Raw genomic sequence first — 6,441 nt, 5'->3', positions numbered from 1 at the left:
TTGCAGAAACATTCCCCAGCTAAAGGCGTGGTCTTGAAACCACGCTTTCCTTTGCTTCTTCTACCTATTTCACGCCTTCCCTTACTCTGTCTTCACGCCTTTAGTTTGACTTCATGACAATAGCTTCCCCTGCAATTAAATCTTGACCTCAAGATTGGAATGCTGGAAATTTGCGTTCTATCTCTTCTGCATCCTCCCACGTTGCTTCTGCAGGAGAGGTTCCCCACCACTGAACCAACCAATAGACTGCTGCTGCATTCTTTTTCTTAACAATCCTTCGATCTAGCACAGCTATTGGCTCTACCCTGAAGTGACCCTTCTCATTTGTGTCTGGTAATTGTAGTACTGGCACCACCTTCTGTCCTATCTTCCTCTTTAGCAGTGAAACATGAAAAACTGGGTGTATTTTTGATGAAGTTGGGAGCTGAAGTTTGTAGGCTACCTTTCCTATCTTCTGAATTACTTGATAAGGTCCAAAGTATCTGGCTGATAATTTGGTGTTGCTCCTCATCTCCACAGAGTTTTGCCTGTAAGGTTGCAGCCTAAGGTACACCCAATCCCCAACCTCAAATTCCCTTTCAGACCTCCTTCTATCAGCATAGACCTTCATTCTATTTTTGGCTTCCTCCAGGTGCTGCTTAAGCAATCCTTCGATCTTCTCCCTTTCCTGTAAGTGATCTGCTACTGTGGCTACCTTAGAGTGTGAATACGCACCCAAAGCTAGTTGAGGTGGTTTCATTCCATATAATGCTTCGAAGGGGCTCATCTGTATGGCAGTGTGATAAGTGGTATTATACCACCATTCTGCCACTGATAGCCAGGCATTCCACCTTTTGGGCTCCTGGTGTGTCATGCATCGTAGATACATTTCCAGAACTTGATTCACCCTCTCAGATTGACCATCTGTCTGAGGGTGATAAGCAGTACTTAGGCATAGTTCAGTCCCCATTAGTGAGAATAACTCTGTCCAGAATTGACTGGTAAATACCTTATCTCTGTCTGACAGCATGCTCAGTGGCATGCCATGTAGCCTACAGACCTGATCCAGGAAGACTCTGGCCACTGTTGGGGCGTCAAAGGGATGAGTTAGACTGGTGAAGTGAGCATACTTAGTGAACCTATCCACTGTGACCAGGATTGTGTCTTTCCTTTCTGAAGTGGGCAACCCCTCAATAAAATCCATGGTGACATGACTCCAGGAGTACTGAGGTGTGGGTAGTGGTTGCAGAAGACCAGGATAGGCAACATGTTCGTCCTTGCATCTCCTGCAGGTGTCACACTGCAACACTGTATCCTTGACCTCCTTATACATCCCTGGCCAGTGGAAGAACTGCTTGGCCCTTAGATAGCTAGCTTGTACACCAGAGTGGCCTCCTAGCTGTGAATCATGGATGGCAGTGATGATTTTCCTCCTGATTTGACCTCCATTTCCTACTACCACCCTTCCCTTGTATTTGAGTATTCCATTTTGACAGGAGTAGTCCTGTAGAGACCCTGGTGCGAGGATCAGACTCCTGATCATCTCCTGGACTTCTGCATCTCCTTGATAGCTTTCCTCCACCTCTTTGACCCACTCAGGAATGACACATGTCATTTCTGCAATCTCCCCCTCCTCCTTGCTACTTCTCCTGGACAGAGCATCTGCAACAACATTCTCCCTGCCCTTTTTGTATTGAATGTCATAGTGTAATCCCAATAGCTTAGTAAGCCACTTCTGTTGGAGTGGAGTAGTGACCCTTTGATCAAGCAAATATTTGAGGCTCTGGTGATCTGTCCTGATGGTGAAGTGATGACCTTCCAGGTAATGTCTCCATTTGGTAACTGCAGTAACCAGTGCCAAAAGCTCCTTCTCATAAATGGATAGTCCTAAGTTCTTTGCTCCTAAGCTCTGACTCAAAAAAGCAATAGGCCTCCTGTCTTGCATGAGCACTGCTCCAATCCCTCCATAGCATGCATCTGTTTCTATGATGAACTTCTTAGTGAAATCTGGCAAGGCTAGCACAGGGGTGCTGCACATTGCCATCTTAAGCCTCTGGAATGCCTCCTCAGCCTCCTCATTCCATTGGAATCCCCCTTTTTTCAACAGTGTTGTTAGAGGTTTGGCAATGGAACCATAACCCCTCACAAATTTCCTATAGTAGCCTGTCAGTCCTAGAAATCCCTTTAGTTGTTTCACATTTCCAGGACGTGGCCAGTTCATCATCCCTTCAATCTTCTTAGGGTCTGCCTGCACTCCTTCAGCAGTGATTATATGGCCCAAGTACTCCATTTGAGTCTGTGCAAAACAGCATTTGCTCTGCTTTGCAAACAGTTGGTGCTGTCTCAACAGATCCAAAACTTCTGTCACGTGTTGGAGATGAGTTTCCAGGGTGGGGCTATACACCAAGATGTCATCAAAGAACACTATCACAAATTTCCTCAGTTGCTCCTTGAAAACCTGGTTCATTAAGCTCTGAAAAGTAGCAGGGGCATTAGTTAGGCCAAATGGCATCACCTTGAATTCGTATAGTCCTTGATGAGTCCTGAATGCAGTCTTGTGTCTGTCCTCCAGCTTGACCCTGATTTGATGGTAACCTGCCCTTAGATCAATTTTAGAAAAGTACCTGGATCCATGTAATTCGTCAATCAGCTCATCAATCAGAGGCATTGGAAATTTATCCTTTACTGTGAGCTCATTGAGTTGCCTGTAGTCCACACAAAACCTCCAGCTTCCATCCTTCTTTTTGACTAACAGGACTGGAGAGGCAAAGGAGCTGTTGCTAGGCTGTATAATTCCCATTTGTAGCATTTCCCTGACCAGCTTTTCTATTTCTGACTTCTGTACATAAGGGCATCTGTAGGGTCTGAGTTGGAATGGTCTGGCACCTTCTTTGAGTGGTATCCCATGGTCATGGCTCCTAGGAGGAGGTAGGCCCTGTGGCTCAGCAAATATATCCTGGTACTGGTTTACCATCTGTTTCACTTCTGCTGCTACCTCATCCTGTCCTTCCTCCAGTATGGTGAGAAGTGCAGTTACTCCATACTCTTGCTTCCTTTTCCATTTCATCAACTTGCTCCCTTTAATGGCTGTCAGCTTAAGCTTATTAGATTCACCCTTCAGCTCCACATCCTCCTTCCCTCTTGTGAACTTCATGCTCAACTGGTTAAAGTCAAATTCGATGGGGCTATATCTGGCCAGCCAGTCCACCCCCAGCACCATATCACAACTCCCTAGCTGCAAAGTGTTGAAGTGGTGCTGAAACTCATGTCCCTGTATCTTCCAATTTAGTGGTCTGCTGAGCTGTCTGGACTCCAACCTTTCCCCATTAGCCACTCTAACCACCAGGGGGGTTTCTGTCACCTGCAATTGTAGGTGGGAAGCCACCCTTTCATCCAGAAAACAATGGGTGCTGCCACTGTCAACCAGAATTAAGAGTTCCCTTCCTGCCAGTACCCCTTTTAGCTTAAAGGTACTGTGTCCATCTCCTCCAGACAATGTGTGGATTGAAACCTCTATCCTTTCATTACTGATTCCTCCCTCAATACAGTCACAAAACTCTTCTCCTTCATCCATTTCCCCTTCAGCTACTTCAATTAGCTCAGTTGGTTCATCCTCCAAGATATACTGAATCTGAGCTTGCTTGCAGATGTGTCCTAGAGTGTAAGGTTCTGCACACTTGTAGCATAATCCCTTCTCCCTCCTATAGTTGAATTCTGTGGGAGAGATTTTCCTGAAATTGTCTGCTGTGTTTCCCCCTGCCTTGGGCCCCCTGTGGTCATTGTCCCTGAGTACCCTAGAGCCTTCATGGTGCCACTTGTTCCTCAATTGTGGGACAGGGTTTGGCCTGCTGCTTCCCTGGAAGCTGGAATGGTATGGGGCCCCGTGGGGTAGTGTCCTCTGTGCCTTCCTTATAACTTCTAAATTCTTCTCCTGCAGTTTAGCAGCTTCTATAGTATCTGCCAAAGTGCGGGGTCTAGCCATCCTCACCATGTTTACAATTTCCCCCTTCAAACCACTCAGAAAACAGGATTTATAATAAGAGTCAGGTTGGTTGGGTAGTAGAGGCATTACCAAGGATTTGAGTAGTTCAAATTTTTCCAGGTAGTCAGTCACACTACCAGTCTGAGCCAGCTTGTTGAATTCTTCTATGGTTTCTTCTGTTGTTCCTCCTCCAAACCTCTCGCAAATGGCCCTGGACAGCTCCTCCCAAGGAACTTCAGCTCTTCCATGGTATATTCCAAGGAACCAGATGTCCGCCTTCCCTTTGAGATGCAGTTGAGCCAGATCAGATTTCAGCTCCTCTTCCACTCCCTGGATCTGGAAGTACTTGTTGGCTCTCCTGACCCATTCCCTAGGATTCTCTCCATCAAACACAGGGAAGTCAAGCTTTGGCATCCTGTTCCCTCCTCTTCCTTCTATTTTCTCAGGTTTTTTGTTGACCAGATCCAATCTCTGATATCCTCCTGAACTGCTTCCTTCTTCTCCCTTTTCCTTGTCAGATAGCTTGGCCATCATCTGCGCCATCATATTCATCATACTCTCGTATTTCTGATCCAAGTTTTTTATAGTTTTTTCAGTACTCTCTTGCCTGTGCTCCATAGCTCTCATGGCTTGCTCCATTCCATCGTTCTTATTGGCGAACGTCCTCATGACACTCCCTAGCTCAGTCAGGTCCTTCTTCATCATCTCTTCCTGTGTCTTAGTCATCCCTAATGGCTCGTAGCTAGCTCTGATACCACTGTAATGGTACCAGACTGAGCTATGTGGGAATCACCAATCCAATGACAGAAAAGGATAATTCAATCTGATAACAATCAATCAATTGGAAAACTAAGATACGGATTTAACTCAGATAGTTGTAATTGATGTAGGGATTAAGAGATACAGAAAAGGCGGGAAAGGTTAAGAAGATGAATAAGATTGAAGGAATTGGGGAAAAAGAGCAGAAAAGGGCTCAGCCCAATCTTCTGTTGAAATTACACAAGAATTGCCTGTCTATTACATTTACTCTATCCTATTTATAGATATCCAGCTGATAACCAACTTCGTAGCTTCCAATTGCCGTGACCAAGTGGCTGAGAGACCGTTGCAGCTGAATTTGAAAGTTTGTTATTCTTCATGTGCGTCTGTTGCAGAAACATTCCCCAGCTAAAGGCGTGGTCTTGAAACCACGCTTTCCTTTGCTTCTTCTACCTATTTCACGCCTTCCCTTACTCTGTCTTCACGCCTTTAGTTTGACTTCATGACAAGAAGTCTCATATTAAGCAAAAACTCAACCCTTACTTGATATTCTAATTAATATACTAGGTATAGAAAGCAGTTGCTCCTAAACATCTTCGTATTCCTGTAGAAGGAGTAAACCTAGATTTAGCTGAGATTAGGCCTTAAAAAAAGTCAACTGACACCTACGAAATATTAGCCTCTAAATTCAGCCATACGGCAGAGGATGACTTGATTCTATGAATGATAGCTTTTGCTTTACTGTTGGTCTAGCACACTTAGATAAGGCATGAAAATAATATCAATTGAACCAGAATCCATAGTAGAAGGTGTAGCTATTACAAAGTCAGTTGTCAGAAGAACTATAGAAAGGACACTAGTTTCGGGGGCCGTTAAGGTTGCAGATTCTCTTGCAATATGTCTATCTCATAGTATAGAGTATAAGATAGGGTGTTAGTTGCTTCATGGTTCCTAAGGGAACGTCAAGTCTCAAGCTAAAAAAAAAAGTATCCTAGCCCAAGAGCTCATGAGACAATCAATAAATAGTGTTGCCCAACTTGGAATCGATTCTTACTTCTATTACAATAATCAATAAAAAAAACCTTTGCTTTGATGTCGTAAATGAATAAGGCCTATAATCAGTGTGTTATTAAAAGTTTAACAGCAAGCTGAGGCCACAGCATGACAACGAAACCAGGAAAACTTGGCTTCTTCTTCTTGACTCAAGTATGGCGGTGCACACTACTGGCAGCCTCTATCGCAGTAGAAGAAATGAGTGGATTCCTTCACCGATAAGGATTTAGATTAGGTCATGCTAGAGGAGAAAGATGTGCAAAATGAATCAACGGCTAGTCTCTTGTCGACTGACTTCTTTGGCTTCTGAACGCACCAGATTGGCAAATAATCAACCTACAAATGGATAGAAGATCTTATTTGAAAAGATAAAATCAACTGACCTAGTTAGCCATAGCTTCTTTGATCATGCCGGAATAGGGAAGAAAAGAATGCCAATTGTTAGCGAGAAGAAAAAGTAGGGAGCCTCCGACCTCTCCATAATATCCTAAAATACCTCTCGTAAGGGGACTATCACCTATAGTGGATGTGACGTATTCACATGTAGTAAATACGATCTTATTTAAATATTTTGTAAGTTTAGCAGTGCATGAACAACTAGATATTCATCTAATGGACATAACCACTGCTTATTTATATGAAAATTTTGATAATGATATTTATATAAA

The sequence above is a fragment of the Coffea arabica genome, chromosome 1e, assembly GCF_036785885.1.
Source record: "Coffea arabica cultivar ET-39 chromosome 1e, Coffea Arabica ET-39 HiFi, whole genome shotgun sequence".
Lineage (NCBI taxonomy): Eukaryota > Viridiplantae > Streptophyta > Magnoliopsida > Gentianales > Rubiaceae > Coffea > Coffea arabica.
The sequence above is the reverse complement of the archived record's forward strand: the minus strand, read 5'-3'. Positions refer to the sequence as shown.